Source organism: Scylla paramamosain, unplaced genomic scaffold (genome assembly GCF_035594125.1).
Source record: "Scylla paramamosain isolate STU-SP2022 unplaced genomic scaffold, ASM3559412v1 Contig90, whole genome shotgun sequence".
Lineage (NCBI taxonomy): Eukaryota > Metazoa > Arthropoda > Malacostraca > Decapoda > Portunidae > Scylla > Scylla paramamosain.
In genome coordinates, this window is record NW_026973755.1 from 210,001 (window position 1) to 236,685 (window position 26,685).

At 39.1% G+C, this 26,685-nt stretch overlaps 1 long non-coding RNA gene across 1 annotated transcript; it reads left to right on the plus strand.

The window, feature by feature from the left end:
• Window positions 1-11,457: 11,457 nt before the first annotated feature.
• On the plus strand, window positions 11,458-26,605 carry LOC135098893 (uncharacterized). The gene is made up of 3 exons (XR_010267479.1): window positions 11,458-11,522; window positions 18,095-18,223; window positions 26,459-26,605. It is a non-coding gene; the product is annotated as an uncharacterized LOC135098893 (long non-coding RNA).
• Window positions 26,606-26,685: the final 80 nt, after the last annotated feature.

The window sequence follows — 26,685 nt, forward strand, 5'->3', positions numbered from 1 at the left end:
AGGGTGGTGTTGGTTGTGTGGGGTGCACCTGGGTCCTGTGTTGGCCTTTGAAGGTATGTTAAGCACTATAAATTTTTCTATTTGACTGTGATTATTATGTGTGTTGTTAGATGTGGGTATGGTTCTGGGAAAATGTGTGGATTGCCTCCATACGGTGCATAGCTGTGCAGGATTGATGTGGTGACGTGGCTACGGTGCAGGGAGTAGGTGGTGCAATGCCGGCGACCCGACACATTGTGAATTACCAGGGGTTGTGCGGGGCAATAACCACCTTTACACGCGAACATATATGGTTTTTCTATATCCTTCTAGTTCGTGCATTACTGAAGTGTTTTGTGAAGTCAGCGACTGTAAGGTAACTTGATCACAAGATTGATTACGAATAGGCTAGGTCCATTAACTACACGGCCTTAGTCACCTTTACTCGGCGCTCGGGTGCCTCGGGTGCCATCAAGGCAGGCACTGTCCTGTTCGTGTGACCAGGGATCCCGTAAGCCTCACAAGGGGTCACGGCGATAACCAGTGACCTCTGGGGCAATGGGTGGCCAAGGCCTGGGTGCTTTGGCGACAACACACCCTCGGCTTGGCTACGACAATAGTAGTAGTGGTAGTAGTCGTAGTTGCTGTCCTAACAGTAACGGTAATGGCAACAGTAGCAAAAGTTAGATGTAGAAGATGTAGGAGTTATGAAAATAAAGAATAAACGAACAAAGAAAAAATACAGAAAAAAGACAAAACATGGTAGAACAACAACAATGAAAATAATACAAAAAAATAATAAAACTTCAAAAATGTCTCCACCTTGCCAGCAGAGATCACCGCCCCCGTGACCGCCGCGAGCAGGGAAGGGAAGTACAAAGACAGTCTGAGAGCGCCCCCGAAAAGCTCGTCGCGGCGCTGAGGGTAATGGCGTCCCTCTCCCCGCCGCGACGATTATGGAGCCGACGAGAGAACGCTGCAACAATTTCCAGTACTGCGAAAATGTCCTTAGTTGGTTACCGAAGACAGGCTCGACCTTTTCGGGAATGGCGAGGCGGTGGTGGTGGGTGTGCTCGTAGTGTAGGTGGTGGTGGTGGTGGTGGTGTACGTTGTGTTGGTTTCTCCCTTTGTTGTTCTCTTCTCTCTCCCTCTCGTTATTGATTCGTTCCAAGCTCTGCATTTAATTCCACTCAATTCTTTTTCATGCTTTTTTTAATATTCCAGCCGCCTGTTTCCTCCACCAACTCGTATGGAAACTCAGTAAAAAAAAAAAAAAGAAAAAAGCAAGTAACAAGGCAGTACAAATAAATAATAAAAAGTTTTGCCTACAATACCCTGAGACTCGCCCGCCAAGGAATCCCATTTTCTCAGCTTGTTCTTTTTCTTTCAAGTGAGGCAGAGCACGCACTAACGAGTCCCGCGCTTTTTCCACTCCGTGCCGGATCACGAAGCGTCTCCTGAAATAATCGGATGTAATTACCTCATGGCCAGCAAAGCTCCGCCAGTTGTTGGAAGGAGCGCCGCTTTGACATCGTGAGGTTCATCTGGTGACGAACTTGATGTAGTTTTTTTTTTCATATACGGTAACATTATATTATTATTCTTTCTTGCGTAGTTCTCATGATCCTTTTCTGTAAACGAGATTTTGGAATAGATGCGGTGCGCTCTCTCTCTCTCTCTCTCTCTCTCTCTCTCTCTCTCTGCTTGTACCCTTGAGAATGACGTCAGCCGCCTCCAGGCGAATGGTTTCTATGTACATGAGCGGCAGGAAGAAATTAATTGACCTCTTGCTTGCTTTGCAGTGCGTTTGTACCTAAAATATCCGTTCTAAAAATAAAATAGAATAAAAGAATAAATAAGATGAGTAAATAAACAAAAAGCAAGTACTCGGGAATTTCCTGCTTGTGGCTTGTATAAAATTGATGGAAATGTCAGGATACAAAATATTCTTACAATAATTGTGGTAAGTTTATCCGTTAGTATTTTTTTTATTTTTTTTGTTCTTGTATGTGTATATTATTTCAATACAATTTTGCTGAACGAGATCAGGTAAAATTATAAATAGACAACATAAACCAGCATTGGCATGTGTCTTTCACTGGGACCGCAACATGTAGGTCTCATAGCTTCCCGGATCCTCCCTTCCTTATGATCTTATGATGTCAAATGTCGGGAGGAGGAAATGTGAGGCTGGGAAAGTAGATGTAGGTATTTGCGTTTCACTGAGACTGCAACGTGTAGATCTGATGTCTTCTTGTATCCTCCCTTATCAAGTCAGGAAGAGAAAATGGCAGGATGGATAAGGGGGTGAGAGGGGGGAATTGACAAGTATGGCCGCACTCCATCGTGGAGGGCGCGGGAAGCAGTTACTCCTTCAGCTGTCCTCCAAGTCACAAGTCACTCCTGAACCATTAAGTCTGCTGGATTATATGTACATTCAAATTTCAGATTGATTCATGCCATATACTTGATTCTTCTACTGTGACTTTTATCGATGCCGTGATGCCCCGTAATGGATTCTGGAAGCGTTACTGATGTGCCTGTGTGCTCCGCGAAGTGTTAGTCTTCCGCACCATGGACCGGCAGTGCTCGTGGACTTGGAGGCTGTAAAGTTTGTGCAGTTAAGGAGAAAGATTTTATGCAGTTAGAAAGCATTGTGTGTTCGCTGCTCTTTGGATATTTACACACACACACACACACACACACACACACACACACACACACACACACACACACACACACACACACACACATATTCTGAACGGTTACTGATAAGTTGCTGTTACATTATTTTCCATATTCTTTCTGTACACCTATTTGTTAGTCCATCCAAGCATTTAATATTCATTTAACCTCTGTATTTTTCTTTAATTCTTCCACATATGTTTAATTTTGTCTTAATTTACAAGAACGACGAGGAATGCACATTATGAAATCAATATAAACAAGATATACGAGAACAATGTGTCACTTCCTTAACAGCAGACGATAGTGATGGTCGGCCGTGAATGGTCAAGTATCGCTGGTGGTGTGTACAGAGTTTGCACGCTTCTTCTCACTCCTCTGTGCAAGGAATGTGAAGTCTTTGCCACAGGTACTTGATGGAGAGTCGCTGATGTCACACGAATCAAGGTCATGTATGAGTAACAAGTAATTCATATGCTGCCCATTACTTTGACTCATTACGGATGCAGGACTATTTTGAGACGCAAATGTCCCCTCTACTTTTTGTCAGAACATTGATTTGCCCTTGCTGGGACTGTGGCGAATTTAATGCTTTAAGTTAGAGAGAGAAAGAGAGAGAGAGAGAGAGAGAGAGAGAGAGAGAGAGAGAGAGAGAGAGAGAGAGAGAGAGAGAGAGAGAGAGAGAGAGAAAGAGAGAGAGAGAGAGAGAGAGAGAGAGAGAGAGAGAGAGAGAGAGAGAGAGAGAGAGAGAGAGAGAGAGAGGGAAATCAGGGTAATAATGGAGGCAGTAACTCGCGGTCGACACTCCCTCAGTGGACGACAGTAATGGCTTCCTGTCCCTTGTACTTGTCTCCTGTTTATCGAGCGTCTCCATCTGCTTCTTACGATGTATTTATTGACGCTCTCCATCGCCCATGTCGGTGTTTATCAATGTCCCTTCGTCCAGTGTGCTGCTCCTCGCGCTAACCTCCCTTGTGTTGACCTCTTTCCTCATGTTTCTCTATGCAGGTGTTGTTTATCCAGGTGTTCAGTTATTGCACAACATCAAAACATAAGCAAAGTTAAGGAAAAAGCATGCCCATCTTAGTCTTTGTATATAACATGTATAACTTGTCCGGCTATCATCTCTACCAATGTACTTTCAAATTTCCTTTTAAGTATCCCTACATATTCGGAGTCTATTCTAGTCATCCACTCTATTTAGAAACCTGTTTATATATATATATATATATATATATATATATATATATATATATATATATATATATATATATATATATATATATATATATATATTATATATATATATATATATATATATATATATATATATATATATATATATATATATATATATATATATATATATATATATATATGTTCTTTATATATCTCTATTTTTATGAAGGTTCAGTCCATTACTTCTACTTAAGCCTTTCCAGATTACTAACCCGAGACTCTTTCCTATATCCCTCCCTCATTATATCCATCATGGCGGTCAAATACTTATCAGATGGCTTAATTTTAGGTTTTACCAGTCTTTTTTTTTCAGGTTGTGTTTTTTTTTTATCTGATATGTTATATTTTATCAATAATATTTTCTTTTATTCATTACCGTTATATTTTTCATCATTACATAATTTTGATGAAAAATTATTATCAATCAATCAATCAATTGTTTATTCGTACAAAGTACAATTCTTTAGTCATCTTACACTAAAAATTTAAAGCTATAAAAGAGAAAAAAAAGAAAAAAACTTACAATGTACTCAAAAGACAAAATAAAATATAAATTAAAAGAGATATTAAAAACTTTAAAGGATAAATAAAAATTAAATTAAAAAATTATTGTGTATGTGTGTACAAAACATATTATATTAAACATATTTCATCAAGGAATTCACAGACATCACTATATGATGGTCTGTCTGACCATCACGGATACTCAAAAATTCTTCTATTAATATCTGTTTGCCAGTATTGGTAGTCCTCTAAACAACATACCTTGCCAATAACATAGTTAATATTACAGTAAAAAAATTTCATAGTATTTAATGTTATAAGACTGCAGTATCGAATTCATGTTGGACAACATGTATGATGAATTCGATAGCAGAACATTTCTAAAAAAAATGTGATATTTGTCGCTCAGGATGTCTCAAACCCCTAATAAGAGAAAAAAAAAAAAAAGGCATTCTTTTTTTTTCAATAATCTGACGAACAGATAGAGAGTTCATAATATGGGGCAGTAAGTGAGAGCGCGTGCGAGGGTGCAAAGCAAGCAGTCTGCGGCAACACACTCGCCACGCCACACTCAACTCCTCAGTTCTTGGGTCATCAAGATTCCACAAGTGACAACCATACAGCGACGTACAATGGCTATTAAATAACAACACCTTAGATTGCCATGAGGTAGAGTAAAACTGATGGATAATGGCATTAGTTCTCACTTTCATGTCCCTCATAACCGGTTCAAGATTGACTAGACTACCACGAGATGATATTAGGTGACCCAAGTGTTTTTCACTCATAACGTTATGTATAGTGCGACCGTACATCTTGATGCATACACTGTCCATAAAAACATCTGAATCCGAAAAAAAAAAAAATTAAAACACATTTATTAGAATTAAAACTTAAACTGAACTGGGAAGCATATTGTTGACAAATCTTGACCATCCTCCTCAAAGCTTCACACGTTGGGCTAAGAATAACTATATCGTCAGCATAAGCAAACGCGTTGCAGCAAATGTCACCCATATGACAGCCAACCTTACTATTGTTTTGATTCTGCATTAAAGGATTTATATAGATAGAGAAAAGTAGAGGACTCATTACACCCCCCTGCTTCACACCATTACAAAGCTTAAACTGATCAGAGTTAACACCATTCCAACTTACAACAGCAGTACTAATCAAATACATATTGAGAAGCAAACCTACTATTGGAGGACAAATATCTCTTTCTATAAGTAGGTTAAACAACTTGCTATATTTCACTCTATCAAATGCCTTAGTGGCATCAAGTAACAGCATATACACATTAGATCCACACATTTGATAATAATGAATAGTTTCTGTAACTAGATAAGAACACAGCGAGGTAGAGTAATACTCCTTATAGGCAAACTGCAGATGAGATGTCACCATATTATCTTTTATAAGTAAAATTAACACATGATCTATGATTTTACTTACAATTGAATTTAATGAGATAGCACGATAATTAGAAAAGTTAGCACGAGATTTAAGAGAATTTTTGGGAATGTGCTTAATAACTGCTTTGTTAAAAAGAGCATCTGTGCTGCCGTATTGCAACACTGCTGTTATTATATGACTTAGCTGTGTATATAATAGTTTAGTACCATTTATAAAATGATTGCTACTAATGTTATGTTTCGTCCTTTTTATTGAGTACGAGGCTTCTCACAGCCTTTTCAATTATCACTGCAGATACAGAATGACATTGGAAAGAAATACAATGGGCAGCATTACATCGCTCATTAACAAGGTGGTTCACCTTACTGCCCACCTCTTGTAAGTCATCATCCGTAACACTACTATAGAGCTCCTCATGTAAGTCACGAAGCCTATCAGCAATATCCTCGTCAGTACATCGGCCATCAATTATACCAGATGACCACATATTTCTTCCTTTTATTTTTTTTTTAATGATCTTCCAGAAATCTTTCAATGATTTATTTCTAAGAGTGACAGCTGTATTTTTCTTCAAGATCTCATCCGCATTCCTTTCAGCTTGTTTAATTGCCCAGTGATATTTCGATCTACTAAGCCTTCTTAAATCTGCGAGCTGTCCACTAGCCGGACAACCTGCATTTTTCCAAATTCCATGCCAGAAGATGGATTTGTCCTTATATAGTCTTACGTATTCATTCCATCCTGGTATTCCTTTCTTTGTGTTTACGCGCTGTCTAGGTATAGCAACATAAGCACATTTCTTTAATATTTCCAGTATCTTTTTGAGTGTGTTCATTATCATATTACTGTGTGTTTTACAAGAGTAATCAGGACATGGTGCCAGAACACCCGACATATCTAAATGCCTTAAATGAAAATCAATCAGTGTGTTATAGTTCTCAATATCTAGGGACGAAGCTTTTTCCCAGTCAACGCTTGGCTGTGTGAATTTTTCTATATTAGAGACATTTACTGTTAAAGTAGACGTTATAGATATAGGTAAATGTTCAGTTACATTGTTGCCATCCATAAAAGTTGACACACATTCACCAGCTCTAATGGCAGATTCATTAACAATGAAATGACCGATACAAGATCTATTACCTCGTGCCGACTCATTGGTATAGGTCGCGTGAGTACAAGATAATGGTGGACACAATAAATTTTCCTCATTCAAAAACAGTTTTAAAAGATCAGCATTACGAGATTGTCTATAGAAATCCACATTAAAATCCCCCCAATTATGATATCATAACCGTCATGTAAATTTATCATAGCTGACAATTCATTTAAGACATCACCAAAAATTTCAGAACTCCGATCACAGTTATCATCATTAGGCATGTACACCGAAACAAGGAGTAATTTATCACATTGACTCTGAGCCACAACAGCTCTCAGTCTTATTTATCATTACGCAATTCTAATTTGTCAGTGTGGCAACTTTACTTTCAATATTTTGTTTTTCTTATTATTCGTATCATTACATAATGTGTGAAGTTTCGTATAGTTCTGTGTAGATCTGAATGTTTTAATGTGAAATGCTGTGTTCTCCCCGTACATTAATTTTTTTTTTCTCTCTCTCTCTCTCTCTCTCTCTCTCTCTCTCTCTCTCTCTCTCTCTCTCTCTCTCTCTCTCTCTCTCTCTCTCTCTCTCTCTCTCTCTCTCTCACTGAGAGGGAAATGTGAACAAGTGGACAGCTGAGGTGTTAGTGTCTTCTCCATATTGGCACCGCGACTTTTACAGTACACATACAGTACACTTACACTTACAAACTGTACTCCATATCTGCTGTTTTTGTTTCCGTGTATGGTTTCCGCTTTTATATCGGAATGAAAAAAAAAAAAAAAAATGGTGAAAAAAACTGGAGGGAAGGAAATATATTTTTCTAAATGAAATTACTACAGTACCGTCCAGTTATATATTTGTTTTATTTTATTTTCTAGTTGAAAACTGCAGTTTTCGAAGTTCTGGACGAGTTGCCGGAAATAGAATTGCATAAAACTTGGTGAAGATAATGTGTGGTCATTACTCTGCTACATGTCAGTGGAGACACACACAGTATGGATGTATAATGTATCAGCATCAGTAGTGGTAGTGTAGGCTACATTTCTTTAAAATCGATATTAGCGAAATTCTCTGCGATACTCATCAGTAATGGTGAAGTTCCCATTTCTTGCACTTGATCATTATTTTGCTTCAAGTGGCACCGCAGTGCAGTGTGTCTAAAGCATATACGCACTTTCAGTTGTCTGAATGCGATCAAAACCAAAAGGGACACATTCTCGTCCAACCGTGTTTTGTGACCCCTGACTGCAATGAGGGCCTCCCGTAATGAACGTTATACAAGTGTGCTGATGGAGAGTTGAGTGATTGCTCTGGGATTAATGGTTGTGCGAGACGATTGTATAACAACATCGAACTCACTCGCCATTAATATCGCGCACCGAGAGGGATGACGTCACAAGAGAAGGAAAGGAAGAGCAGCAGAGCGCAGGGAGTGGGGCTTGTGACAGATGGGATGCGATTAACTGTTGCACCAATATTGTTTTTGTGTTGGCATGTGTTTTGTTGGTGAAGGAGGGACGCCAGTACACGGTTCAGAGTTACGCGATCTGGGGACGGAAGTGTATCCGTAGGAAACTAGGTCACCACGCCACGGTGCTTTTTTTTTTTTTTTTTTTTTACTATGTACTTTAAGAATAAAAGTGTAAAGCAGTGATGTATCATTATCGTGGCGTATGAAAATCGCGCTCTGTAATTTGAAAATAGAGATGTCATTAGCAATGTTTTTTTTTTTTTTTTTGTGCGCGTGCGTGCGTGCGTGCGTGCGTGCGTGTCTACGTGAGAGCGTGCGTGATGCGTGCGTGTGTCTGCGCGGTCTACGGCACCAGTTAGTAATTTTTCTGCCATTTGGTCTTTTGGAAGTTCAGATGATAGCCACCCTTCTATTTTTGGAGATCTGTGTGGTCAGTTCCTGCTCGCGGTGGCGTAGGCACTTTTTTTTTTTCAGTCTGAGTGATGCCTTTGCAAAGGTTCATATAGTTCCCCTTCCCCTCAAGCCTCCCTAGTGCAGTCACCGGTGAGGACATGATTGACAGGAAGCACATGTGTATCCTTGAGCCACTCGGCAATAGCTTCAAAAATAGCCAGCTTCCGGGAGGACCCGCGTCAGTGAGATCGCCACCGTGCAGAAGGGAAACAAACAAACAGGGCTATGAAGTGCAGGATAGTTACGAGTACTATGATCGCTGCCGTGTACACAAATCACAGCCATTAATAAGACCACCACAGTTACCGCAGTAATACCCGCAACAAAGCCGCTACTCAGCGCTGCAGCTCCCCGTGTGATGGCCGCGCGTACCCACATGCTCGTGGCTATAAAGCAAATGAATAAAAAAAAAAAAATGAAAGCAGCTGTACCAGTAGCACTTTCCCATATTAATTACTTGGTCACGTGTTATGGGTCGGCTGCGGCTTTTGTGACTTTCGTAAAGAAAAAAAAGTTTGTTGGGTAAAGTTTTGTCTGTGCAGCGCAATTTGCTGAGTTGTGCTTTGAACCGTGTGTAGCCTTCGCCGTGGGTTGTAATTGTTGCTTGCTTAATTAATGGTGTGTGTGTGTGTGTGTGTGTGTGTGTGTGTGTGTGTGTGTGTGTGTGTGTGTGTGTGTGTGTGTTTGCGTGTTGCTAATTCATGGATTGTACTTCCCTCACTTTTTTTTTTTTCTTTTCTATATTTTTATCTATTTATTTATTTTTATTCATTTATTTTTTTCTTTTGCACCAATATTTTTCCGCACCGTTTGAACAACCGGCCTTTTGCAGTGTCCTTATTTTCTTATTACTATGATCTTATTACCATTTAACATTATTCTTCTCTCTTACTATTATCAACTTTTTTTTTTATACGTATCACCATTTCATTATTTTCTTAGATTACTGGTTGCCGAATAGTCGTTATATTACTATTTTATTACTTTTAAGTATCATCATTACCGCCTGATTTTTTGAGTATTTTTGTTCTTACTATTACCCTCTTAACTTTACTTTAATTATCACCCCTTAACTATTCCATGTACACTTAAGAATACAAGAAAACAGAGGAAGCTGCAAGAAGCCGTCAGGCCTACGTACAAGTGGCAGTCAGTCTCTTGGTGGTATTCCCGTCTCACAACATCTAAAACTCAGCAGATCCAAGGTACCTCGAGGCTTCCCTTGGACCTTTCCCTTGGGACATAAATAGGGATTATATCGTCATTTATGCATAATGAAGTGCTAGTATATTCTCATTGGCGTATAATACCTGAATTTCAGTCCCTCTCGACCCGTATATGAGGAAATATTTAAAGATACAGATATATTTACAAGACTTTAGTATATAATTGAAGAAATAAGGTGGTTTTCCTAAAGGGTATCACGTTTCTTTACAGCGTAAAGTATGTTCAGTTAAAGAAAACGTATGAGCGAGAATTTTGTGATTAGAGTGCGAAGTAGATTTTGTTTATTTACAAGTGGAAGTAGAGGAACTGCGAAATATTCGGTACCACAAGCTATACGCTTTCACACGGAAGAAGCGGCACCACCGCGTGTTCCAACAATGTCGTCAGCTGATGCCTGGTCCACCTCCTCATCAACTCGCCTTCTGTCGTCCTTATTTCGTACATGAGGTAAGTAGTAAATGAATATTCATCTCCTGTGCTGTGTAGGAAGCTTTATGCAGGGAAGTTACTCAGATTTCATGCTTACAAAGGACAGAGGATGCTTACAGCATGTTTACGGGCGAGCTTCCTGAAGCTGCCAACCCACTGGTATATTTCGCATGCTTTTCCGCCTATTGCCATGATCCACGGGTTGCATGCGGTCTTGATTGCCGTATGGCAGTCCTGTACCCTTTCTCCTGAGTGGAGGAGGGGGCTGGTCGTCCCTATCTGGAAAGGGAAAGGGGACCGCCAGGACTGCAACAACTACCGTGGTATTGCGTTGTTCAGTGTGCCAGGCAAGGTCCTTGCCTCTCTCTAATATTAGAGAGAGAGGAAAGCCACTCTCTCATCTGCACTGAAGGGTCTCACAAGGAGTGTGGAGGCCTTCATCCCTTCAAAACTCGCGCATGCGTGCAGAGGGCACACATACGACTACTCCGGTACCACAACAAAGGATTCGGCTAGTCATGTGCTTACTTATGTGTTTATGCATTCAAATAAATTAATAAAAACATCATAGAATTTACTATGATGTCCATGTTGATAACGAAAGGCTTAGATTCCAGCATATACAAAATGTTAGGGACGCCGAATTCCGTTCACCGAAAGATTTTGATCTGGCAAACCTGCAAGAGTAGGGAAACGTCGGTGACGGTACTACGGCCGTCTGTGTGATAGGGAACTACCTTATGACTTATTGTTACTATGATTATGATTGTGGGTGTACCAGGTAACTGCCCATACAGAGACGTAACAATCAATTCTGTGTGTAGTGATAGCTGTGTGTGAACTAGGGAAATGCCATTGTGGAAATAATTTTGTGGATTTAATATGGGAATTGGTAACTCTGATGTCTACTTAGTACACTTGACGGTGGTGACTGGCAGAAGCAGATCGGGACTGGTGGAAAGTGGTGATGTGGGTCGTGCTCCACACACCGAGGACGGGACTTCCTCACAGGTGTCGTATGCTAAGTTTGCTCAAGTGTAGTTAGTGTCTGGCAATCTTTTATTTATTTATTTATTTATTTTAGCTATTTAGGATATTATATTATGTACGTATTGTGATTGGATTATAGATATTGACTGAAATTTATTATAAGTTGAATTTATGGAGTTAGTGATATCGAACTTAAGCGTGACTACGTGAATCACGAATAATGGTGATCGTGCTTTACTCCTGTATTAGGTTAACAATAAGGTGTAAGTGTTCTTTATACATTCAACTATACTAAAAATCACGTTAGTTGTCTTCTCTCCTGAAACTCTTTTCATTCAGTTTTGAGTCTGTGCGCCATTTACAGTCCACCCTCGCCTCCTGCCTTGCTGGAGGAGTGATGGCGTAACACCCTGCATGAAACTTACCACCCTGTCTCCACCTATCACCCTCATTTATGAGCATGTCTAATCTTCTTTTAATATTCATTAATGACTCGGCATTAACAACATGATTACTAGACCATCACATTCATCTACAGTTATCCCTGGAAGATTATTTACCTATTCATTGTGCTACCCGTAGACTACACGTGATGTTTTACTTCACTGTATTTTCATCGTTACCATTATAAATACGTAGCAAATTTCTAAAACACGAAACAACAATAAAAATTAAAAAAAAATACAGAAAAAAAAGGTTGTAAAGAAAAATCACAGTGTAACTCACCAGCACTCTTCACCATCACCAGCCATCGACACCTGGAAGTCACGAGGACATAAACAGTGCCACCAGTACCACCAGCCCCTCAGTGGCTCAATCTTACTAACACGCTCCTTTTATCCCTGAGTCTCACCAGCACACCCATTGAAGACCCAATCCTGACTACGTGTGCCGTAATCCTCTCATCCTGTATTTCCCTTAAGTAGCTTCGTCTGTTCACCTTTCCTTTAACGCATCTGCCACATCTGTCTCATTACGACATCTGTTTTTATTCCCCTGTCTAACACCCATAGCTTTCCCGATATATCAGTTATTACCTCTCTCTCTCTCTCTCTCTCTCTCTCTCTCTCTCTCTCTCTCTCTCTCTCTCTCTCTCTCTCTCATTATATTTTTTTCTCTACAACGACGTTATTTTATACAAAGAAACGTACACGGTTTTATTGAGACATATATCAAGATGGACTTAAAGACTTGAACTACTGTTACTTATTTTTTCTGTCAGTGGTGCCTTTCAGATTTATATTTTAAACTTCCACCAAACCATTTCACTAAGTCTGAGGAGTGGTAGTAGTCATAAGCTTAAGGATTATCAAGACTTCCTGCGCAGCTAAAACTGAGCAACCCGTTTGTATTTTTTTTTTGTCAGCAATTAACAGGACCTTTTCTTTTATTTGTTGTCCTTGATTGTCCTTATTGCTTCCTGCAGCTTCCCTTATGTTCTTAGGTTCTTTTTTTCTTGAGGACAGCCTTCTTCGCACATAAGCGATAAAAAAAGACAACACGTTACCATTAATACATGCACTTGCCTCACATAACTCTTCCTTCCTCACATTGCAGAAGACAACGTAGAAATCATTCGTACCTTCTTCTTTGGGCCATTTCTTTTAGGAGCCACCAGAGCGGAGCACGTGTGTCTATCTCTTCCGTACCGTTTTATGCCTGGGTCTTCATTTGATTTCAGTAACGTTTCATTATTGGTTTTGCTTGAATTTTTATTAACGTTTTATTAGTTTTTAATGTTATATTTGTAACCTCAGTTCTACGTCTACCAACAAAAGTGTCATAGCGATCACATTGTGGGAAAATAAACTGATTTGAATTTATACCCATCACTCCCATGTTTTCCTTCAAGGCATCCCTTTGCTTTGGTTTTCTTCTCTTCCCCTTGCCTGTTGGGTTCATCTCCTCTATCTCTCCTCAGCACATCGCCAAACCACATCCATCTCGCTTTTCCTTCTCTATCTAAACTACCTCAGTCTCGTCTCTCTGCCTTTGTCCCCCAACTTAACCTGCAGTCCCGTGTCCCCCTGACCATCAAATTTAATGGTAGTTCTTAGCGGTAACTCTCTCAATCACCCACAGTATCAGTGACACCACTAATGCACGAGCTGACCACTAACAACTGCCAGCCTCGACACCAGCTCCTTAAATAGACGTAATTGTTGCTATAGTTCCTTAAATACACGCAATTGTTACTATATAAAGAAAGGTTGCCACAAACCTGCATTTCTTACGCACTGAGCCCTCCTGCACTTACCTGCTCCGTTCTCAAATTTTACGGTTTTATTTTTGCAAGTACATTTAGTGTAGCTTTGTTACATTTTTTGTTATAATAATAATAATAATAATAATAATAATAATAATAGTATTATAGTTATTATTAATAATCAACGGTTTATTGATAGATGCTACTGATAGACGCAGGGAAGCCACAGAACGACTAACTTCTGATCACTCTAAAATTTCTGATTGGGGCAGAACAAACTTAAGTGTTGTTCAATTACTTTTTTTTTTTTCTCTCCATCTATCAACTCGACACAACCTTCCAGACAACTATCCCCTCTTCTTCAATGACACTCAGCTGTCCCCCTCTTCTACACTGAACATACTCAGTCTGTTCTTTATTTATAATCTAAACTAGAAACCTAACATCTCACCTCAAGCTAAAACAACAACTATGAAGTTAGGTTTTCTGAGTCGTCTCCGCCAGTTTTCTCACCTCCCAACTGCTAACTCTATACAGGGGCCTTATCCGTCCATGTAAGGAGTATGCTTCACATGTATGTGGGGGGGGAGGAGGGGGGCGGATCCTACTCGTACGGCTCTTTTAGACAGGGTGGAATCAAAAGCTTTTCGTCTTGTTAGCTCCTCTCCTCTAACTGACTGTCTTCAGCCTGTTTCTCATCGCCGCAGTGTTGCATATCTTGCTGTTTTCATGCCAATTGCTCTTGCTAACCTCCCCTTCTCCCTCGATCTCACTGCACAAGACTTTCTTCATTCACTCACCTCTTTTCTGTCCACCTCTTTAATGCAAAAGTTAACCAGTATTCCCATTCATTCATTTATCCCTTTCTCTGGTAAACTCTGGAATTCCCTGCCTGCTTCTGTATTTCCACCTTCGTATGACTTGAACTCTTTCAAGAGGGAGGTTTCAACACACTTGTCCTGTAATTTTTTACTAACGCTTTCGACTCTGTCCGGGGACCGGCACTTCATTGGGCCCTTTTTTTTTTTATTGCAGTTTTGTTGCCCTTGGCCGGTGCTCTATATATATATATATATATATATATATATATATATATATATATATATATATATATATATATATATATATATATATATATATATATATATATATATATATATATATATATATATATATATATATATATGCAGCCAGCAGCTGAAAATATACATTGGTGGTAGAAAGAAAACATTAAAAACAATGAGAATACCACCAAACCAGAGGCAAATTATGAGGCAGACTATAAAAATGAAAAGTAAAAGGGCAAAATTAAAAACAGATAAATTAAAACAATGTAAAAAGATAAAATTAAGTAGAATGACAAACAAGAATAGAAGTAACATGAGTGGTTATTAAACAGCCTGACTAGAGTGGGACGGCGATGTGCTTGTAACGGTCAGTGCCGGCTCTGTTACATGCACGTTGGGCTCGTTGCGGCGGCGGTGCCTCGCGGGGAAGCAGGTCGCGGTTGTGTGTGTGTGTGTGTGTGTGTGTGTGTGTGTGTGTGTGTGTGTGTGTGTGTGTGTGTCCTCCTCCTGCATCAGACTTGCAATACTTTGACATGTCTCCTCTATTCCTCTTTTTCTCATTGCTTCAATAACTGCTAAGGTTTTTACAGAATCGGGGGCATTTTTTGATCAGTGGAAGTCATGCATTGTGGATTCATTTATTCGACATACTACTTTGTACCTCGTATGAGTCTTCCAGTACATTCACATGTCCACTAACCTCAATTCTCCCCAGTGTTTCAGTCACTCCGAAGGTGTATATATGGTTGAGGATATTTTTCTTGTTCAGCTAAAGCCACGCATTGTGGATTTATTTATTCGAAATATTTCACATGGATTCCGTGAGCTGCACAACGCCTCCTGAATCCTGTGTGCTGTGTTGAATTATTGCAACAGAAAACGAAGAAGACAGTGAAATGGTGACTGGTGGTCTGGTGTGGCGACCCTTAACGGGAGTCGCAGGAAGGAGTGAGATCAAGCGTTGCAGTAATCCTATTAGAGAATAGTTTGTGAAATACTTGTGTAGCAGAGATAGTGAATATGTTGGTCGGTTCTTTTCAGGTCTTTTGATGTCTCTTTCCTGGTGAATGAATTGCAGCTATTCCGTATCAATGTCTAGAAAAGAGGATTTACTTTCTGTGGTTATTTTGACTATTTTTAGACTCTCTCTCTCTCTCTCTCTCTCTCTCTCTCTCTCTCTCTCTCTCTCTCTCTCTCTCTCTCTCTCTCTCTCTCTCTCTCTCTCTCTCTCTCTCTCTCTCTCTCTCTTTGTGTGTGTAAATTATAACTGTGTCCATCTTCTTTTCTTGTTTCTTAATTTCCTTTCTTTTTCTTCCGTTATTTCTTTTTTTCCTTTTTCCTTTTTTTTCTGCTCCTCCTCCTCCTCTTCCTCCTCCTCCTGCTTCCATTCTTCCTGATATCGGGGGCCGGCACTTGGGAACTATCTAATCCCGACGTGGCAAGCAAACTATGCCTCAAGGAAATTCATGTTCTTCCTTTTTCATGCGGACCTGTTCTGCCGCCTCTTATCTTCTGGGGGAATATTTTTCACGGCGATTCCAAGTAGAGATTCTGCGTTTGCTTGGGAAAGGGGAAAGTTTTTTTTTTGTTTGTTTTCTTGTGGTGTGTGTGTGTGTGTGTGTGTGTGTGTGTGTGTGTGTGTACATGAGTATTAATGGTGGCCTTATCACACTGCAACACCCATACACTCTCCCTAACATAATTTGCCACCACACGTTTATCTCCCCCTATTGGCGTATTGGAAAATGAAACCGTGAAATGAAGTTGGATGCAGCATGTGTATAATTCCCACTTGCCGATCTATTTTCGTATATATAGGAAATAAAGCTGTAGAAGAAAATTATTATGTAAAATTTCCTAAATATATACAGTAAAGGGCTCTTGTTGTTGAAAAGACATAATATTCATCCGCCGATAGGTTTTAAATTCAAGACAGCGACTTATCTCACGTCTTGGCTCATAACTTAATGCTCTATCTCTCCTTCATCCTGCAGTGCCTTGGCTCAACACTTCCACCTTACATTGATGCAGGACTTAAAGCGCATTGTAATTTCAGTTTTGGAATGGAGTTCGGATGGTGGATGAAGTGTTGAAATAGAGATCTAGGGTCTCAATTTTAAGCCGATTCTTGCTAACTGGACTTCCCAACACGTGGCTTCATTGTCACATTTAAAACTCACACAATATTAATTAAGAAGAGCATAACTACTGCTTACCACATAACATCTTTTTCTCTAGATATGTTTTTCGATGTACATATGAGATCGATGTTTCTGACAGCTCTCCGCCACCAGGCCAGGCCATCTGTCATCATCATCCATCAATTTATCCAGCCATCTCTTGAGACTGTGTAATGTCTGTGCACTTAACTCTTTTGTACATTTTGCTAGTTTGCAGTCATGCTTGTAATTTTCTTTTCCATCCCCTTAAATATAAGCAGTAAGGCACTACCTCTGCTATTTAACCCTTTCATTCCGGTGATCATATATGAACGATTGCATCAGTGCGTCCGAAGCGACGGCGATCGTTCCCGTAATCAAGAATTTTCGCGCCTCAATTTTGAGCTCCAAGCGCGGTTTCACGAGTCAGATGGCGCGTGGAAGTGTCTGGCATCTGTTTCCACCCGTAGTGTTGCCACTAGCTCTGTATATTTAGCGGTAACTAAGCTATTCTCCCATTCTGAGGGCGACACTTGGTAACTCGTGCGACCCGCCGTGTGGAAAGCACCCTGATAAGAGCCAAGGGACCTGATAAGAGCGAAGGACACGGACAGCCTGATAATAGCGAAGGATCTCAGATCCTTCCCTATTATTATATGTGTGTGTGTGTGTGTGTGTCTTCCCTGGGCTGTTTCTGGTTGACGGATCACACAGCGAGATCCTTGATAAGCCATAACTAACCTTTTCAGAGATCACATGGAGCTACAAAGTACATCATTGTATTCAAAATAACACAGAGAGAAAAAAAAATATTAGTATTTAAACAGTCTTCTGACAGTTTCTAGGTTTATGATTTTTCCCCGTCATGGCTTATGGGAAAATAGTTTAATCACCGGAATAGAAGGGTTAAGGGTGTTATAACATTTCATATAAAACAACACTGCGACACCAGTAACCATTTGCACCACATTACCAATACTACCACACCTTTGATAACACCACCATCACCACCACCACCACCACACTTACATTCCCACACCACCACCGCCACACCACTAGCGACACCCGCGGGGCACATTATCGTGGCCTCAGGTGTCACTAGTCAGGGAAAGACGAAGGATAACTAAAAGAATTGTCGTCTTTTTTTCCTCTCCCTCCCAGAGCAGCCGATCAAGATATATAGTTTGGAAGGCCGCCAGCCAGCGCCCACCAGCGGCCCCAGTGCTCCTTGTACCTTCACTTGCGGCGTCCCCTCTCCCCTATCCTCCTCAAAGTCCTTCAGCATGTCAGGTATGGCTTTTGTCTTTTATCCCCTCCGCTATTTTTCTCTCTTTTGACACAGCTGACGAGACCTTGAAGTGCGGTGCGTCTGTCATTCTCTTTGTCAGTGCTCTCCCCGTTTTCTTTCATGTTGTGTGTCATGTCTGCTTGACGGTGCTGCTGCTGCTGCTGTTTTTTGTTAACGTTTGGTGCACGGTGTCGGTTTGCCTATTATAGGCAGCACGGGGTGTTGCAGTGGTGTTTTGGTCTTTGTACAGGTCTAGTCTTTGTTTGGAGAGAGAGAGAGAGAGAGAGAGAGAGAGAGAGAGAGAGAGAGAGAGGTGGGTGGGGTGGGGTGGGGTCGCCCAGGAAGTATCTTGTGTTGCTAGTGATGATGTATAATTACTGATATGCAAGTTATTTGGTGTCATTTGGTATTCAGTCTGCTAGTTTGCTCGTAGAAGTGGTGAGGCATGGAGGTTGCCGTGAATTGCAACAGTCAGCTTGCACGTCTATTTGTCAAATTCAAGACTATCCTATTTTTAAGTCTACCGCTATAATAAATCATTAATAGTGGTAACAATGATAAGCAAGTGTGGTAGGAACGACTGGCTTGGCTGATGTTACGGTAGTTATTCGTATGTTTTTCCTTGTTGGGATATATATATATATATATATATATATATATATATATATATATATATATATATATATATATATATATATATATATATATATATATATATATATATATATATATATATATATATATATATATATATATATATATTATGGTGTAAAATTAATGCACATTCGACAAGCAAGAAGGTTGAGCCAGGCAGTCAGTCGTTTAAGAAGGTGAGTTGAGTTGTTGGGTGGGAGTGCAGCCTTCATATCGGCACTCCTTGACGTGTTCTGCTTACTGTCTGGGTCTTCTGTTTTCCTCTTTCTGTTTACTTTTGATGAGGTCGTTTCTTCTTCCTGTTTCAGACGGCGGTGTTCCTCTTAATGGTGTGCGTGATAGTGTGCGGTCTCAGACAGTTAAGTCTGTGTACGTGACGCATTGTGAATTATGAATATAGTCAAAACATTTTCATCCATAAAAAGACAAGTACTTTCATATATTAAAGGAAAATGCAAACGATTTTCTAACATGAATGAGTTGACGTGGCTTACAAATGAATGGCCGCCATCATTAAAGAGACATTAGCAAAGATTGGTAGCAGTGAACGACTTAAATTGTTTCCCAGCTGTGAAATGAATTAAAGTTTTATTATTATTATTATTATTATTATTATTATTATTATTATTATTATTATTATTATTATTATTATTGTTTTTATTACATTAATGAAAAATTCTTGCTAAATTATCACTACAACTATGAAAACACTCATCAAAAACACGAATAACTTTCAGTAGAGCCTGTTAAATTTCAGGGATAAAATGATGCAATGCTTGGGATTACAGTCAGCTGTATCACATCTACGTATACTGCCACTTCCTCTAAGACTTAAAAACAATTCACAGGCATACATGTGCCCTGAGGAGTAGTCTAGGAAACAGGACACAGTGCAGCATGTAATACATTTATAGCCTTGATCCGTTGCTCCATCCTCCTCGTGTGTCATGAGGGCTAGGAGTGTGTCTTTTTGTTCTGTACTACCTCCACCATCGTTTTCCTCACGTCCTACCAAAAGAGGAATAGGAAGAAAAATGGGAGGTGGTGGATGGAGCAGAATACGTAAATTTCCTCTTTCACATCTTTATTTCCTCCTGTTGCTCCTCTAATTTCCTGTCTTGATTCGTTATCTTACTCCTTTTCTTACGTTCTTCGTGTTCTTTTTTTTTTTCTCCCACCACACGGCTCCTCGCTACCTGGCTACCTGAGAACTCGATATCGCGGCTTTTCACTCACCTGGTGCTATTACAGTTAGGTGTTTATCCTTATAAGGCAGTGCTTGATAGACTTACATTTGCGTCTTCTTATGAAGTCACGTGGAGGAGATACTCGTCAAACACAAACACGTCTGCTTAAAAAAAAAAAAAACGTTCTCTAAAAATCGCCCTAAGTGCAGCTTTGACCACGTAAAGAAAAGGAACGCTGACAGTTTTGCTTCATGTGTACACGCGCATCGTTTGCTTTCTTTGGAAATTCCAGGGTTACTAAGAATTGTAGTGTTTAGACCAGTCGTTGGTAAGGTGACAGGCTTTTACAATTTTCAATATTTACTCGTATCTCTTTGTATAGATTCTCTCTCTCTCTCTCTCTCTCTCTCTCTCTCTCTCTCTCTCTCTCTCTCTCTCTCTCTCTCTCTCTCAGCTGGTATCAGTGGCTCCAAAGCTCTGGCCGCGAGTATAAACCGTTCTCAAAGTTGGCCGTCACTTTTCTGTCTACCAGACGCGGTCCGCCAATTGCGCCCAACAATTACTGGTCTCAGGACGATATTGGCTTGTTTGCTGCAGGGCGGAACTCAAATAACAGCAGCTGGCTTTTTAAATTATATATTTAGATAAATTAGAAAATAAATAAATAAATAAAAAAATAAAATAAATACGTAAATAAATAAAATAAATAAAAAAATAATGTAACACTGCCGTTGATTTAACACATTAGTCACTCAAAAACACACCAGCTAACTTGAAAATACTCCAGCTAACAAAATATATATATATATATATATATATATATATATATATATATATATATATATATATATATATATATATATATATATATATATATATATATATATATATATATAAAAATGAAAACACAGTCGACAGCGAGCTGTTCAGAACAGACCAGATAAGAAAAACACTGCAGCTGATTGGAACACACACGAGGTGACTCAAAAATCCGCCAGTTGGCTAAAAAAAAAAAAAAAGTCAGCTCAAAAGCTCTGCAGGTGATTAAGAAGAAACCAAATTACAAAAAAAAAAAAAAAAGTAGTTAAGATAATTGTAGATAAAGCACCAGAAAAGTCAAATCTTTGTTGTCCAATGGAGTTATTGGTAGAACAGTCACACCACCAAGTTCATTGCATGGAGATTTAGGAAATAATACTCTAGGTGGAAACATGCTATCAAGCATAGGTTACTTTCCGTGCACGTCTCCCCGCCAACACTGACGCCCAAGTATTGATGTAGGTGTGTGTAAACACACCGTCATTTTTCTTTTTTTTTTTTTTCTTGTTGATTAATTTTTGTGTGAAGCAGTAGTTGATAGGAGCGATACATTATACATGATGGCTTTTAATCCAGTCTGGCATGCTGTGACAATACGGCGGCTTGGATTTATGCGCCAAGTGGTGTAAACATGCATGCTCTTTTTTTTTTTTTTTTTTTTTTTTAAGTTATGGTTCACATATCTCAGAATCAAGTGTATCTTTTTATTAATTTCATCTACTGTTATTGTTTTACGGAATACAGTGTTCATAGGTATTTTTCAATCTTATTTTTCCTTGTAAATGCATGAATTGGTATACCTTGGAGAAAGGTTCGTGTTCACGTGCTGGCACAGTCTGCCCCGCGTGTCTTTTTCTTCCTTTTGACACTAATTTCTTTTTTTTTTTTTTTTATTAAAATCATGAAGTCGCCCTAGAAAAATCCAGTAACATTCAGTAAACCAAAGATTATCATATGGGTGTTCACAGGTGTTTTGATACGGACAGCGTAGAATAATAAAAACATTCTTAAAAACCCCAGTAACATTCATCAAAGCAGATGTTATCATTCTGGTTTCCATGGGTGTCTTCTTGCTTACAATGCTGAATATTTGACATTCCTTGGGAGCATGGAAAACATTTTTAAAAACCCCTGTAACTTTTACTAGAGTATGTTAACAACAGTGGAGTTTTATGCTGGTTTTGACATTCTCTACAATCATGGAAAACGCTCTTAAAAACCCAATAACGTTTTCTAGAGTATGCTAAAAAGCAGTCGAGTTAAGATCACGAAATGTTTTATAATGCTCAGCTTACATAAGTAATGTTTTTTAATTGCTACTGGAAAACTGGAAATAATCAGCTTCCTATGTCCTTGTTGCCTCACATGTGCGTATATCAAGGCAATGGAGCGTTCATTACTATAACAATAAACCTTGAAACCCCGTGTGTGTGTGTCTGTCTGTGTGTGTGTGTGTGTGTGTGTGTGTGTGTGTGTGTGTGTGTGTGTGTGTGTGTGTGTGTGTGTGTGTGTGTGTGTGTGTGCGCGCGCGCGGATGCGGCTCATGGATAGCATTCAAGAGGACGTGACAACAATGCGAATTCCAGACAAAAACCGTCTTTCTACTTTACCTCTGCGTTGCCTGGTTTGGTCTGTGTGTGTGTGTGTGTGTGTGTGTGTGTGTGTGTGTGTGTGCTGGAAAAGTTATTTCTTCGGCGATATAAAATTCCTCCTTAGACAGGAATAAAAATCACACAAGCCTATAACAGTTTGCGGCGAGAAACAGGAGGCAGCAGGAGTAATGGCGGCCATTACGTGCACTCTGCCGCAGCCGCCTTACTGCTTCCTGATGAATTTCCAAGTGCTGAAATTACTGTCATATAAAGAATACAGTATTTCATCTCGCTTATAATAAAACATGATCAGAATTGTGAAGAAAAGTGTTCAGAAACATGAAGGAAATTATTACCAGTCCAAGGGAATGTATATATATATATATATATATATATATATATATATATATATATATATATATATATATATATATATATATATATATATATATATATATATATATATATATATATATATATATATATATTTTTTTTTTTTTTTATTTAAAAGACTTAAACTCGTGATCCATAATGCACAAGATTTCATTTATGCAGCAATGAACACTCGTGTACTTATCTAAAACACTTCCACTCGTGATTGTGTATGTGTACCTTGTCATTTATATTGTGAACGCAGGGTCACCTGAGCGGCCGAGTGATGGTCTCTTATAACAGAAACAAACCTATCGTGTCCACTGCCTCATTCAAAAAGATATCTTATTTTTGTGTGTCATGGAGTCTGGCTAAGGCTACACAAATGAGATGACACACCGCTCAATATGTAGCTCCCATAAGCTGGCCAGTTTAGTTTCGGAGAGCTATTGGTACTGCTCTTGTGAAACAGTTTGAGTCGTAGGAAGAAGAAAAGCAGAAGCAGCAGAGATTTCCAGAGTTTATCAGTAAAACACATGAGAGAGCCAAGATAGCGAAGATACATGCATAAGTAAATTGGACATACTATGAGCAAATATAAGTCTTACGCATCGAGGCATGGAAAATGGGAAGCATCCATTTACTTAATTCAGGAAAGTTGTAACCAGGGAAATAATGGTAGAAGATATGCAAAGGTGGGCCACAAATTGTTTATCTTTAAAACTTCAATTAAACACAAACCTTACAAGTAATGATGAATATAAAGTTACAAAAACTCACAAATTTAGCCATCAATTAATTTTCAGGTGAAGTAGATTTTAGTGAATTACCTTTCGAGGAAACTAATTATCTTGAACTTTAGATTTATGAAAGAAAATTAACTTTCTGGAAGTTCCTCATGCCGACTCATAATAATTAATAAAAACACCGGACTCTCCTTCAGTTGTTTATTGTCTTTCTAAAGGCGGAGAGAGAGAGAGAGAGAGAGAGAGAGAGAGAGAGAGAGAGAGAGAGAGAGAGAGAGAGAGAGAGAGAGAGAGAGAGAGAGAGAGAGAGAGAGAGAGAATTTAACCTAGATCTATTCTGGTGTTTAAATGAGTACGGAAAAAAAAGAAAGAAAAAAAAAAAAAAAAAAAAAAAATATATATATATATATATATATATATATATATATATATATATATATATATATATATATATATATATATATATATATATATATATATATATATATATATATATATATATATATATATTTTTTTTTTTTTTTTCTCTCGTATCGAATGGAATGATTAACAGAGCCACAAATACTTCTCTGTAGACAATATAGAAGCTGACATGGAACAGACAAATCAAATGCTTCACTACAACCAAGTCGAGCAAATTATTTTCATTTGATCCCACTATGGAATAAAAAACCTGAATGCATCATAACATGACTGGATAATATCGGTGTTGTTGTAATGTAATGCAGTGTATTCATTGACGTGGTTGTGGAATGCAATATATATCCAAATGATGCCATCCAGTGTCATGCAATAAATTCTGTCACAAGTCAAGGCGTCCGTGACTTATTGGAAGCGTGCACACCGCCAGACAGTGACGCAGCGGGGCGGGAGTGTGGCCTCGCCTGTGCTGCTGCTCACACGTGCGAGCATGATACGTACTGGACTGCATGTAGGCCGTTGGATTGTACTTTTATGGAAATGGTGTCATTTCGGTCATTCTCTCTCTCTCTCTCTCTCTCTCTCTCTGTGCATTCCTTTGTACAAAGGCGCTAAAAACGAGAAAAAGACGTATCAAGAAAGTATCGTTGCATGTTCTCCTCCTCCTCCTCCTCCTCCTCCTCCTCCTCCTCCTCCTCCTCCTCCTCCCTGGAAGAAGGACGAGGGGCCGGCGCCAAGTACAGCTCGTCTAGCATACTCGTCTTTCCCTTGGCGAGACGGAAGAGACAGGGATGGGCTGAGCTGGACGAGGTGGGGCCTTCACATGGAGGATCGAGCAGGGGCTGGGCGGGACACGAGGAGCGGACTGAGTGGAAAGTTTGTTGTCTGTTGGTGAGGTGGGCCAGTGTGTTATAACGATGGTGCGGCGGAGAGGAGGGAGAAAAGGAAGGGAAGAAGAGGGAAGAGTATCTACAGGTCTAAGGAGAAGATAAGATAATTTTGTGCTTAAAATATAGGAGAAAACTTGAATTTTTTATTTTATCATTTTATATTCTCCAGGATCATATTTAACACTTTTTCGGATAGTTTTTTTTTTCATTATCACCTAATTTTTTTTTTGCCACTTATTTTTTTTTGGCATTACATTTTCTTAAAAATGGTAATGTTGCCTAGAAAAAAATCTACCTACTTCCCCCCCCTCCCTCTCTCTCTCTCTCTCTCTCTCTCTCTCTCTCTCTCTCTCTCTCTCTCTCTCTCTCTCTCTCTCTTTTGTGATTTCATGCTAATAAATTTTCCAGTGTTCAGAATATTAACAAGAGAAGACTATATTGCCGGAGTTTCGATGCCTTATTCTCTTTCCCGCTTCTTGTACTGCATGACAACATCTACTGATTATCAAATACGTAAGCTTTCGTTTTAAACTCGCGTAGTCAAGAGGCATGTGTAGGAAGGCGCACCAGGCGGGTAGTTATGTATATTACATCCAACAACGTGTTCTAGCAGGAGTTTGGGTCAGGGAAGGCCGCCTCCCCTTCCTGCCGGCACTGACGAAGGAATCTCCATTAGAGGACCGAAAGCAAGGCATTACATTATATGTTGTGAGGGGTTATTCCGCCATGAGTGCTTCATTACTCTGCCGCAACGCTTAATCACTCTTGTAAGCAAACTACAAGTAATTCTTCGTTTGTTTTCTGATTTTTGGGTGAATAGATTTAACTTTGTTGCAGGCATTTGTCTGTTTGCATTTGTCATGTCCAAGGTGTGACTGGTTTATTCTTGGTGTTCATAAACGTTTCGGGCTCTAATCTCGGCTTTCTTTTTTTTTTTTTTTACTGGCTTCAGTGAAAGTTATGGTGATTTTCAAGGTTGTTTCATTATTAATTAATAGGTTAGCGAGAATTCTACTACACTATCAGTTGGAAAACATCCATGAGAACCCGATCTGAAATAGTCTTGGGAGCTGACCACGTTTAAGAATCAGGTTTTCTGCGTTTAGTATAAAAATTAAAGAAATTAAATCCATTTCGTCTTGTTTCCCCCGAAAAGTATAAAATGACTTTACAGTATTGTTTAGCGTGTTGGAAAGCAAGGCATTCTGAGGAGTTAATTTTGTACAAGGCCTCCACTATTCCTCTGCAATAACACTTTGTTCATCTGTGGTTTGTGATGATGTACTCTTGTAGTACACCAGAAACAGAAATGGTAATTTTCACAGTAATAATTACCTTAATATCATTAGCATAACTGTGAAAGTAATAAGAACAGTATTAATTCATTAGCAATAATAATGAGATTGATAATGATAGTAATGATAATAATAATAATATTAATAATAATGATAATAATAATAATAATAATAATAATAATAATAATAATGATAATAATAATAATAATACCAATAATTTATTACTTCATATCACTTTCATTGTCATTGTTGTTCTCTGTAGTGCTGTCCATCCTGAGACGCGGGGATTTAGCAGACTGGGTCCTGGTTAGGCTGGTGGGTCCCTCATGACGACTGAGAGGGACTAGAGTGCGGGCCTTTGTACCCTTCCCGCGAGGCATGTCATTCCTGCAAGGTGGGGAGGAACAGAGGGGACTGTTTCTCCTTGGATTATCTTATTTACTCATTCATTCATTTTTATTATTTTCTTATATTACTTGTCTCTTTCCC